The following is a 12548-nucleotide window of genomic DNA, read 5'->3' as shown; positions in this document are numbered from 1 at the left end:
TGGTCGACCCCAGAGGGTACAACGGTGCAACGCGCTCGATTAGTGGAGAAGCAGCTGCGGGCGACGGTGCAGAACCGGACCCTTGGATAAGGTAGGAACAATCCAGTGGGGACTTTAACTGTTTTGACCTGGGGACGCCCAGTGTCTCCCTAGAGTATGGGGCAGGGGCAGAGAACTGCAGGCAGGGCAAGGTGTACACCCTTAGAATGCATTCTGGTGAACTGGAAAGTGTTTGGATTGGATCCGTTGATTAAAAGTAAACTGAAAAGATTCTGTACAGTAGACTGGCCTCAATATCAGCTAGAGGACCAGGAAAGGTGGCCACCGGAGGGATCACTTAATTATAATACGATCCTTCAATTGCTTTTGTTTTGTCAGCATACGGGTAAATGGAATGAACATATGTATGCACAGTTGTTTATGTCGTTAAGAAATAGGTCAGATCTTTTGCAAAGGTGTAATTTGACTCCGACAGGTTCGGTAGTAACTACTGTTAGTCCCCAGAACCCTCCCCCGGTTGTGATGGCAGAGTCGGTGTCCCCTTCGGCTCCAACACCCCCACCATATAAAGACAGGGTGCCTCAGGTCCCAGAGATTGCCCCCTCGGTGGGATTCTATCCATTGATTACTGAGACTCGGATAGCCCGTACTGGAACAGATAATCGCCCAGCCACTACAATGCAGGTTTATACCCATGTGCCTTTTAACCCAGTGGACCTAGCAGCCTTTAAGGCACAGGCAGGGGAATTTTCTACGAATCCAAGCAAGTTTATCTCGGTCTTTGAAGGGTGTCTGGCTAGCCATAAGCCTGACTGGGATGACTGTAATATCCTTATGCGGACCCTGCTGTCTGAGGTGGAGCGAAATCAGGTTGTGTCTAAGGCACGGGAGGAGGCACAGCATAGACATGAGGCAGATGCAGCAAACGTCCCTGTTGCTGCAGTTCAGGTCCCTACAGCAGACCCCCGGTGGAATCCCAACGTGCCGGCGGATTTCACCCTTCTCACTGTATACAAGGAGCTCCTATTACATGGTCTCCGACACTCAGCAGTCCGACATAACAATTGGGCTAAGCCATATGAGCTAGTACAGGAGCCAAAAGAGAGTCTGGTTGCTTTTCTCCAGCGTATTCGGGATACCATCAGGCAAACTACTAATGCAAACCCCGATGATCAGGCTACTGAGGCAATTATAAAGGGTATCTTTACCAGCCGTGCTGCCCCTGATATTAAAAGGAAACTGCAGAAAAAGGAAGATTTGATGGGCATGACAATGGCACATACCGGCTGGTCCAGGACCTGAGGGCAGTTAATGAGCGGGTTAAGACTCTACACCCCCTTGTTCCAAATCCGTATACATTGTTGGCCTCTATAGGGGGGCAGTACACCCATTTTTCAGTCCTGGATTTAAAGGATGCTTTCTTCACAATTCCGATTGACCCCCAGTCTCAGGAAATTTTCTCCTTCGAGTGGGAGGACAAAAGGAGGGTTAGAAAGCAGCTTTGCTGGACAGTGCTGGCCCAGGGATTTAAAAATTCCCCCACCCTTTTCAGCCAGGCCCTGGCTAGAGACTTGGAGGAGTGGGACAATGAGGACGAAGTCCTCCTCCTGCAATATGTGGATGACTTGTTAATTGCTGCTGTGGGTCTAACCTCTTGCCTTAAAGCCACTGTAAGCCTCCTGAACTTTGTTGGACTCCGAGGATATCGAGTAGCACAGAGTAAGGCTCAGATTGCTCCTCCAGTGGATGGAATCTGACAACGGAACACACTTCACATCCCAAGTCGTTCAGAAGATATCGGATGCCCTACAGATCCCCTGGAAGCTTCACACGCCATGGCGACCGCAGGCCAGTGGGGTAGTGGAGCGTACAAATCAGACTCTTAAGCGGCACCTCTCAAAGGTTTGCCAAGAGGCTTCCCTTAAGTGGCCTGATGCTTTGCCCCTTGTTTTGCTCCGCATTCGCGCTCTCCCTAAGGGCAGGTTAGGGCTCAGTCCCTTCGAGATTATGTTTGGAAGGGCATGGCCTATGAATGGTACACCGGTTCTGGCAGGGGAGTGGGAAATGGGGTGTGGCTTCTTATCTCAGTACATGTGCTCTCTGTCTGCTGTTCTTTGTTCTCTCCACAGGTATACCAAAGATTTGCAGCCTCTCCTGCTGGATGCCCCGATCCACTCCTTGCAGCCAGGCGATTCCGTACTCGTTCGGACTTGGAAGGATGAGCCTCTCCAAGAGAAGTGGAAGGGACCTCACACCATCCTGCTGGTCTCCCATACAGCAGCAAAGGTTGAGGGACACAGGAACTGGATTCATCACTCTCGCCTGAAAGCGGTGCCTGCTCCTGAACGGTGGACCGTCCAGCCTGCAGAGAAGACTGCCAGCGACGATCTGGGACTTAAGCTGTTATTCAGGCGACAATAGTGTCTGCTGGGAATGCCCTGTGCTCTCTTTGAACAGTCACAGCGCACTCCCCGCGAGACCTCTGAGCATTGGTTGTGTTTATTTTCATAGGGCCGGCCTAGCCTGGTGGCCTGGTCCCTGTTGTTTTTAATCTGCTTGCTATTGGTAATTGTTATTTTGTGGGTATTTGGGGAATTGTGATTGTTAGGCCCTAGGGTCACCTGCCCAATATGAGTTCAGGTCCAGGGTCTGCCACAGTGGTGCTCTTTGCCATAGAGACACTCCTCTTGTTAACTCCCGTTTCCCCCCAGGCACATGCGGGATGGAAAGGAATCCCTACTAACTTAGAGACAAACACATATGAGTCCCTGAAGGTTTGCTTTGCCCAAGAGTTTAACCTCTCTAACTGCTGGGTATGCTCCCAAATCCCGCATCATGCTGCAGGGTTACCCTGGAGGGTAGTTCCCCAGAATTGGTCAGATATCTGTTGGGGATGGTTCAGTAGAGGGAAAAATGCCTCGGGTACCCCCTTGTCGCAGAACTGTACCATTGAGTCCCAGTATGCGTTAAGGGACGACCCCTGGAAGCCGCAGGCCAACTCAACGTATATCCCTTCCCCTATTAGGTTGCGGCCAGTGGCCCCTGGTTTGGTGTGCTATCGACAGTTTAAGTCCAGCAATCACACCTGGTTTGCTGGGAATAGCACCTGTCAGTATTATTTATCCCCTGACAGTGACGCTTCCATCCCTGTCTATGTTAACGGCAAATCCGACTCTACCGCCGGGTTCGGATCATTTAATGACAGACAAGTAAATAGGTGGAGTAGCGGTTATAATGGCTTGGTAGGGAATGGCCACTCCTTTTATATTTGCGGTACCTCTGCCTATAAGTGGCTACCGCATCGGTGGTATGGAAACTGCTATCTAGGATATCTTGCCCCTCCCCTTTGTGTCTTCCCTAAACTGCCCCCTGGCCGCCCTAGGCAGCGTAGATCTTTGTATGCCACCCCAGAGCCCATTACAGAAGGAGACAGATTGGGTATGATCTTTCTCCCATCCTATGGGGTGGGACGACTGGCTCAATTTTATCGTAGGCTCTCTGTGTTTCTCACCAAGTATGCCAATGAGACCTTGGCCATAGAGAAAAGCCTTAACTCAGAGCTTTACCAGCTCCGGTTGCTGTCCCTGCAAAACAGACAGGCCTTAGATTATGTTTTAGCCTCCCAGGGCGGGGTGTGTGTCCTTATTGGGAGTGAATGTTGTACTTATGTCCCAGAAAACTCACAGGACATTAACAAGTATGTCCTGTCAGCCAAACAGGCTTTTGAGCAGAGGAAGGCTCAGGAAAGGGAACCCGCAGTTTTTGATTCCCTTTGGAGTTGGTTGCCCAACCTAGGAGGACTGGGAAATAGCCTTGTGCGTCTCCTCCTCACAGGTGTGGTACTGTGCCTGGTCACCCTCCTCCTGATTGCTTGTTTTAAATTGCTCCTCCGTAAGCTTTGTGCCCCCCGTTCCCCAGAAATCCCAGCATACCCTCTCATTGAGAACCCTAGCTCTATGGCACTCAATCGTATCTTGTCTACAGAATATGAGAAAACTCAGCCAAAAGCTTGTTGAGTATTCTCAAAGGAGGGAATTGTTGACGTCATTAGGCCTATATATATATGAACCAAAGTTCTTCCATGTTTAAACTCTGTCCTTCCATGTTTAACTCTAATCGACCTCAAGAGCCAAGGACAGGAATTGGAATGTGTAAATAGCCAGTTACCAATTACGACCTTGCTCATACCCAGATACCAAGCAATAATGATGAGGTTTGCATGTTTTTAGCTGGAGAAGGGGTAATAAACTAAGGGTAAACAGAACCAAATAACTGTTTAGAGGAATGTTACTAACAAGCTAGATTTATAGCTCTAGAATGATTTAACGGCTTAAATGTATAAACATGCCTTCGGTAGAGAGGGGACAGGGAGTAGGGGTGGGTGATAGAGGGGGGGGTGGTAGAGGGGGAGAGAGGGGGGGCTTAGTTGTGAAAAGTATATGAGGAGAGAAACTGTTTTTTGCTGGTGTGCTTGATTTGAGACTTGCCTGTCTCCTTGCACCACTTTGAGATCTCAAATAAACTTTGATTGTTTCTCCACCCCGGTATGTTTATTGTCGCGAAGCACGCCGGGCAACGAACCCCGCTGTTGCTGTCCTCGGGCCTCTGTGCCTGCAACATGTGTGTGTGTGTGTGTGTGTGTGTGTAAAACTGCTGCATATGCTTGAGAGAGAAATGGTAAAACAAAAGCTTCACAGCTTTTGGGTGGAGTTCTGGGAGAGTGGTTTGATTAAGTAACTGGGGAGTTTGAAGGGTCAGCGCTGCACCCAGCAGAGCTAGGTGGCTGGACAGTGGGTTCTGACACTCAGCAGAGGGTGCTAGACAGAAGGTCTGTGCTTTGACAGTGTGCTTAGGGACCCTGAGATGGTCTCTGCTCAAGCTCCAAGAGCTTGAAACACCCTAGGGATGCAGAGCACAGAGGCACAGAGGCTGTGAGGATTTCCCTCACAGCAGGCCTAGAGGGCAGCCAGGAAGGGGCGCTTGCTAGGATCTGTGGCAGAGCTTACAAGGTTTGGAGGCACAGACACAGGATCCAGAAAGGACTGTAATGCCCCCAGTGGACCATGTGCCATACTTTTTTGGTTATTAAATCTGAACTGAATATCTACAAAGAAATAACAATACAATAATCCCCAAAATAATCAAAGACATCAGTCCTTATTGTGGCCAACTAAATAAATCAAAATTTGAGTTTCTAGGCCCACCTAGTCTTGAGGTCTGGCATTTGGAAATCAAGAATAATTTTCAATAAGAAACTACATTTTTTTAATAATCATACATGTGTAGGGCTGGAAGGGACCTCAAGAGGTCATCAAGTCCAGCCTCCTGTGCTGAAGCAGAACCAAATAAACCTAGACCATCCCTGACAGGAATTTGCCAACTTGTTCTTAAAAACCCCTTGGAAGCCTATGCCACAGCTTAACTACCCTTATAGTTAGAAAGTTTTTCCTAATATCTAACCTAAATCTCCCTTACTGCAAAGTAAGCCCATTACTATTTGTCCTACCTTCAGAGGACATGGAAAACTACTGTTCACATTTATAACAGTCCTTAACATAGCTGAAGACTGTTACCACATCTTCTTTTCTTAAGACTAAACATGCTAAGTATTTTTTAACCTTTCCTCATTGGTCATGTTTGCCTTTACCATTTTTGTTGCCCTCTTCTGAACTCTTTACAATTTGTTCAAATCTTCCCTAAAGTGATGTGCCCAGAATTGGACACTGTACTCCAGCTGAGGCCTCCCCAGGGCTAAGCAGAGTGGGACAATTACCTTCAGTCTCTAACATATGACATGACATGCCTGTTAATACATCCCAGAATATTAATTTTTTTTGCAACTGGATCACATAGTGGATCACAACTTGAATATGAATTAAAAAAACCACCAGATCCTTTCAGCAGTACCTAGCCAGTTATTCCCCATTTTGTAGTTCTACATTTGATTTTTTCCTTCCCAAGTGTACTGTCATTACTGAATTTCATCTTGTTGAATTCAGACCAATTCGTCAAGGTCATTTTGAATTCTAAACCTGTCCTCTAAAGTGCTAGAAACTCTTGCCAATTTGGTGGCACCTGAAAATTTTATAAGCATACTTTCCACTCTATTATTCAAGACATTAATGAAAATATTGAATAGTACCAGACCCAGGACAGACTCCTATGGCACACCACTAGATACCTCTTCTCAGTTTGACAGTGAATAGTGATGATTACAATTACTCTTCAGCTACATCTACACTTAACGGTGGTGTGTAGTACAGACACTGCATGTTCACCCAGGATGGGGATAAAGAACAGCATAGGTGGTGAGACACAACACCTTGTCTATATTAAAGGGAAAAGTCGATCTAAGGTATGCAATTTGAGTTATGGGAATAGCGTAACTCAAATTGACGTAGCTTAGAGCTATTTAATGCAGGGTCCACACTATGTGATGTCAATGGGCGACGCTCTCCTATCGACTCCCCTTATTCTTCTCAATCAGGTGGAGTACAGGAGTCGACGGGAGAGCAATCGGCGGTCGATTTAGGGGTCTCCACCAGACCAGCTAAATTGACCGCCAATGAATCGATCGCCACAGTGTCAATCCTTCGGTAAGTGTAGACAAGCCCTGAGTAGAGTGCCCTACACTTTGAACCCCCAAGGTATATACTCTACATGAGCCCTCTACATGGCCAAGCAGTGCCTTCCATGTGTACACTGCTAATTTTAGCATCCTGCTGCCTTCCCACTGCCAGAGCCTTTCCCTGCTGCAATGAAAGGCTCCAACAGTGGGGAAAGGCTCCAGCAGGGGAGAGATAGTGGGGAAAGGCTCTGGTAGCTCCCCGCTGTCAGCCTTTCCTGCTACCTCCCCACTGCCAGAGCCTTTCACTGTGGTGTCTAGCTACACATCACAACAACAAATGTGGATGCAGCCACCTTTCACTGCGGCAGGTAGCTACATCCGGCATGTCTTCACTCTACACACGGTTATAAGCATACACATAAGCCTTTGAGTACGGTCTCTCAACCAGCTGTGTACTGACCTTATAGTAACTTCATTTAAACCACATTTCCCTAGTTTGCTTATGAGAATGTCATGTGGTACTCTGCCTAAAGACTTACTAAAATCAACATATATCACATCACTGCTTCTCCCCATCCACTAGGCCAGTACCCTGTCGAAGAAGAAAATAATGTCATCTCACAAATACTTTATCATATCCCTCTCCTAAGCTGCTAACAAAAAAAAAAAATCCTCTGACAGAAGAATACATAATGAGAAATGTCAGGCAAATTGGTGAACTTCTGGTGAATTTAGGTAGGACAAGGAGTGGGGAAGTGTGCTTCTAATAAAATAATTGTTACATCCTTAAGTACAGAAAGGCTATCAATTCTTCATAATCCTCTACGACGGGGCCAATATGTGACATTTGTATATGTATGAAAAAGATGCATACCAACATTTGTGAAGTGTTTCAAGATCTATGGATGAAAGGCACTGTACTATATGAGTGCTAAATATTCAAAATCACATTTGGAGTAATATCTTTACCTTTCCCAGGAAGTAGGAGTCTCCTTGATTTTTTTTTTTTTTTTTTTAAGAAACAAAAAATAAAAATGAGTCATTGTATAAAAAAGAGACAGCAATTCTTTCCAGAATAGATTTCATTATGAAAAGGTCTTTATAGAAAATGGAAATATCAACCTTTAATTAAGATTAGGTGGGCTTGAAATTCTCATGCTCCTGTTTAATCAATATAGATATTCATTCTGCCATGCAGGTTTTTTACAGTTATGACTATAAGAAGTTATCACCAAAATATAATAGGAATTCTGACGTTTATAAAGTTGGCACGCTATTGGTTCTGGTTCTTAATATTTTGCTGCAATAAATGAACCAGTAGAATACATATGACTACTACATATTCTTCTGTTCATTGATCAGCACTGACTTTTGGTTTTGCCTACTGGGTGCTTTCTGCCTTCTGCATAGGCAGTGTGTGATTCTTGCATTTGGGGAGGCTAGGCATGAGATCCAGAAGCTATGTAGAAGGGGAAGGACACCGGCGTGGCCTGTTCTCACTCCACCCTGAGGCCCTGCTCCCACTCGGTCTCTTCCCCTGAGGCCCTGCCCCACTCTGCCCCTTCACCTGGGGCCTTCCTGCTCCTCTTTGCCTCCTCCCACAAGGTCCCTTTACTTGCCGCTCACTCCTCTCCACCCCTTCCAAACCATCTCTAGCCCCTGACCTGAGTTGCTCCAGCATCAGCACAACAGGAGTCCCACAACTGGACCAACCAGTGAGAGGCAGAACCACTTTTAAACCACATGACCCCCTGGGCCCCTTGTATTGGCGGGCAGTGGTGAGTCTAGGAGGAGGGAGGGGGCGGAGAGGAGCGAGTGGCGGGGGGAGGGCCCTGGGAAAGAGGTGGAGTAGGGGTGGAAGAGGCAGAGCATGCTTCCAGTGGCGGCACTCCAAAGGCAGCAGGCCAGCATGCCTCCAAAGGAAGGTGTGTCACATCTGGCATTTCTTGGGGGCTAGCCTCCCCAAACCTCCTATGCCTGCTGCCCATGGACTTCTGTATGCCATGTATTTGCTCCTACCACCTACTCGTGGCTCATGGGTGCTTGAGCCCCTGAGCACGCACGGAGTTGGCGCCTATGAGTTTGGTGTCAAAATAACAACTTTTTGAGTTACTCAATATTCAGAGAACATAATTACATACACACCAAGGACCACCGTTGGATATGGGGGAAGGTAAACTTAGCACTCTAGACCATCTTTTACTATGGTGATGAGGGCTATCTAAGTACATAAACAGGAAGAGCTTCTAACACAGGCTGAAGCCCCGACAGCTTCAGTTATACCAATATTCCCACATGCTCAGGATCTAACTGATCACCATATTTGGAGTCGGGAAGGAAGTTTCCTCTAAGTCAGATTGACAGAGACCCTGGGGTTTTTGCCTTCCTCTGCAGCATGCGGCCTGGGCCACTTGCAGTTTAAACTAGTGTAAATGGTGGATTCTGTGTAACTTGAAGTCTTTAAATCATGATTTGAGGACTGCAGTAACTCAGCCAGAGGTTAGAGCAGGGCCGGTGCAACCATTTAGGCAAACTAGGTGGCCGCCTAGGGTGCCTAGTGGTTGGGGGCACCTAAAAGCCCACTCAGGCGAGGAGGTGGAGTGGAGGTGAGCTGGGGCGGGGGGGGGGGGCGCGGGGAGGGCCGCCCGCAGTAACGGGGGGGGGGGCGCACAGGGGAACCGCTCCCCGCTCCAGATCACCTCCACTCTGCCTCCTCTGCTGAGCACACAGCCCCCGCTCTAAGTCTCCTTCAATCGTCGCCGCAAGCCTGGGAGGGGAGGAGAATTAGAGCAGCGCCAGCGTGCTCAGCGGAGGAGGCGGAGCCGAGGTGAGCTGGGGCGGGCTCCCCGGGCGGGTCAGTTGCCGCGGGAGAGAAGTCTCCCCGGGTGGGGTCAGCTGCCGCGGGGGAGGGATTTCCCCAGGTGGGGTTAGCTGCTGCGGCGGGGGTCTCCCCAGGCGGGGTTAGCTGCCGTGGCGGGGGTCTCCCCAGGCGGGGTTAGCTGCCGCAGGGGGGGGGGGTGTCTCCCCAGGCGGGGGGAGGTGGCAGGCTCCCCGGGTGGGGGGCTGGGTTAGCTGCCGGGGAGGGGGGGGGCGGGGCGCAAGGTGGAAGTTTCACCTAGGGCGCAAAACTTCCTTGCACCAGCCTTGGGTTAGGGGTCTATTACAGGAGTGGGAGAGTGAGGTTCTCTGGCCTGAAAGATGCAGGAGGTCAGACTTGATGGTCCCTTCCGACCTTAAAGTCTATGAGTCTAAATGCAGAGTGACTCCTTGGATATAGTACAAATATACCAGTTCTACAGCAATATCAATCATTTTATAGACTTGGTAAACTAAGGCACATAGGGATTAAGTTAAAAAAAAATCTCCAAAGCAGCCATTGAATTTTGGGTTTCTAGCTTGAGACATTTAAGGCCTCATGAAATCCTGAATGATACAATTCTAATTAAAGTAAACAGAAGCTGCAGGCGCTCAGCACCTTTAAAATCAGGCTAGAGGTATACACATTCAGGCAACCACATTGAGACAGCTCTTTTGAAACGTGTCTGAAGTCACGCAATAAGTCTGTCAGAGCAGGAAAAAATCTCTTGCCTCCTAGTCCTGTGTTATAATCACTTCTGGGTTTGGGTCCAGATGGGGTTAGTCTGAAGCTTTTCCATACGCTCAAAATCTTCACTGAGTCTTAGTCCAGACTCCTAGCCCCCTGCCCTAAAAACTGGACTATAGACGGGGAAAAAACATAATAGACCAGGGCTTTCATCCAAGGTTTTGAAATACCAACTGAGGAGTGCCGTGAGCAGCTGAATCATTTTTTCTTTGCTCTACAGTGTTAAGGCAAATGAAAATGTAACTTCTTGAGATATGTTGTCTTTATTATGCAGACATCAATAGTGACTCCATTTCCATTGGCTGCCAGTTCATAAGAGCAGGTGTTGCTGTCATTCTTCCTTTGACCTTACCATCTTTGAACACTACTAACACAGGAGCATCACGCTTTTACTGTTTTTCCCACCTGACATTTTCTCACCAATGCAGAAAGGCCTTTTTTGTTTTTCTGTTACTTTTTTCCCCTTTCTGTTTCTCTAAAACGAACGGAGGACCACCACTTCAATACAGCTGGTTTAAAAGAAAATGACAGCGGAGGTTGGGGGGGGGGCAGGGAAAGGGGGATGTGAGCTCCAACATTAAGTTTCATCCCTACATCAGCAGAGAAAGTAGAAGAGACTTAGCCAAAATAATGCAGCTGAGAAAAGCCTACTTGCACTAGAGGTGGGGGCTCAGGAGATAAGTCGCTAGCTAGCCAGTTTCAATAGGAAATAAGCAGGGCCGGCTCCAGGCACCAGCTTGGCAAGCAGGTGCTTGGGGCGGCCACTCTGGAGAGGGGCAGCAGGTCCAGCTATTCGGCAGCAATTCAGCGGACGGTCCCTCACTCCCGCTCAGAGCGAAGGACCTTCCACCGAATTGCCGCCGCAGATCGCCATTGCGATCGCGGTTTTTTTTTTTTTTTTTTTTTTTTTTGCGGCTTGGGGCAGCCAAAACCCTGGAGCCGGCCCTGGAAATAAGGCAATATACAAAAGATGCAGTAAGCCGCAGCTGCCAAACAAACATAACCCAAAGGTGCAAGTGGAAGAATCCTTAGGATTCTTTGAAACGTGGCTCACAACTCCAGGTTTTAAGACTGGAGTAAACCGAGAACAATGTCATTAAGATAAACCTGGTTCCTCAATCCCAGGGGTCATCAACAGACGAGGTGACTAAACCATGTCCAGTTATTGTTTGACAATATAACTTGATAAAGTGCTAGACATGACTCATAGAAAACACTGAATGGAAAATGAATCAACTAAGAAATCTACAGGTTCCAAGACTTTCTTTTTTTAACCAAATACAAAAAAGTTTTCTTAAATGCCAGATGAGAGAGAGAGTTCGCAGATATTGTGAGAAAGAATTTGCAGACTGGCTTGGTTAGATACTAAAAGTGAATTAGGTGGATTCCATAGGGTAATTTCAGGAAACTGCCAATGCACAACAGTTTCATACTGCTTTTGCCAAGAAATAGAAGTGTTTCACATTGTGCTATAGTTGGTTTGGCATTTAAAGTAAGACTTTGCTAAGCTGGTGGTCACATGGCTTTACCTACAATTGAATCTTTATGTTCAGTGCTATATCTAAAAAGTACTGTAGCAGTGAGCACCGGAGAAGAAAAAGGATTCAAAATGAACTCTGTGGGCTAGTTGAAAGGCTCCTTGAAGATTTAAAGTCAGTCCTCTATTGTGTTTTATAAGGTATTTACCTGTGCATCAATAAGGTACTAATCCTACAACTTTTTCTGTGCAGGTGGACCCCTGTACCTGCGCAGAGTCCTTTGGAGTCCTATGCATGAGCAATGAGGCACTCACACATAAATTGCAGGGCTGGGACTTTGGATTGTACTTTTTTGGGGGAAGAGATTATGGTGTGTGGTGTGTGTGCACATGTGCACACAAACAGTGCCTGGAACACGGTCAGAACCCAAGCAACTCTACCACCAATAATAATGAGTGATCTCATTCCTGTTTTCACAGACAGCCGAGCAAATGACCATTGCTTAATGTAGTGATACATAATTTACTATTTAATTTTCTTCATTTCATGTCTTCATCTGTGAAAATATGAATAATGTAAAAGCAGAGCTAAGCGTCTACATTATTCTTGTGGGGATAAATAATGTATTTAATGAGGCTATTGGCCCATAAGTTAATTTGATTTGTTTTATGCATTATGTCTGTAGTTATCTGGACAGCAATGGCATGATTAGACATGTGTGAGGGTCTCACATGAATGACCTTCCATAGCAATTGCAATATATATTATTGTTCAGTTATTACTATTTCTGCTGTAACAGGTGATTGGGTGAAGACTGGGAAAGAGATACTCTGTATTAGGGAATACAACAGTCGTATAAGCCAGAAGAAATGTTTTAGGACCCAGAGGGTTTTGGGGG

The sequence above is a fragment of the Emys orbicularis genome, chromosome 3, assembly GCF_028017835.1.
Source record: "Emys orbicularis isolate rEmyOrb1 chromosome 3, rEmyOrb1.hap1, whole genome shotgun sequence".
Taxonomy (NCBI): domain Eukaryota; kingdom Metazoa; phylum Chordata; order Testudines; family Emydidae; genus Emys; species Emys orbicularis.
The sequence above is the reverse complement of the archived record's forward strand: the minus strand, read 5'-3'. Positions refer to the sequence as shown.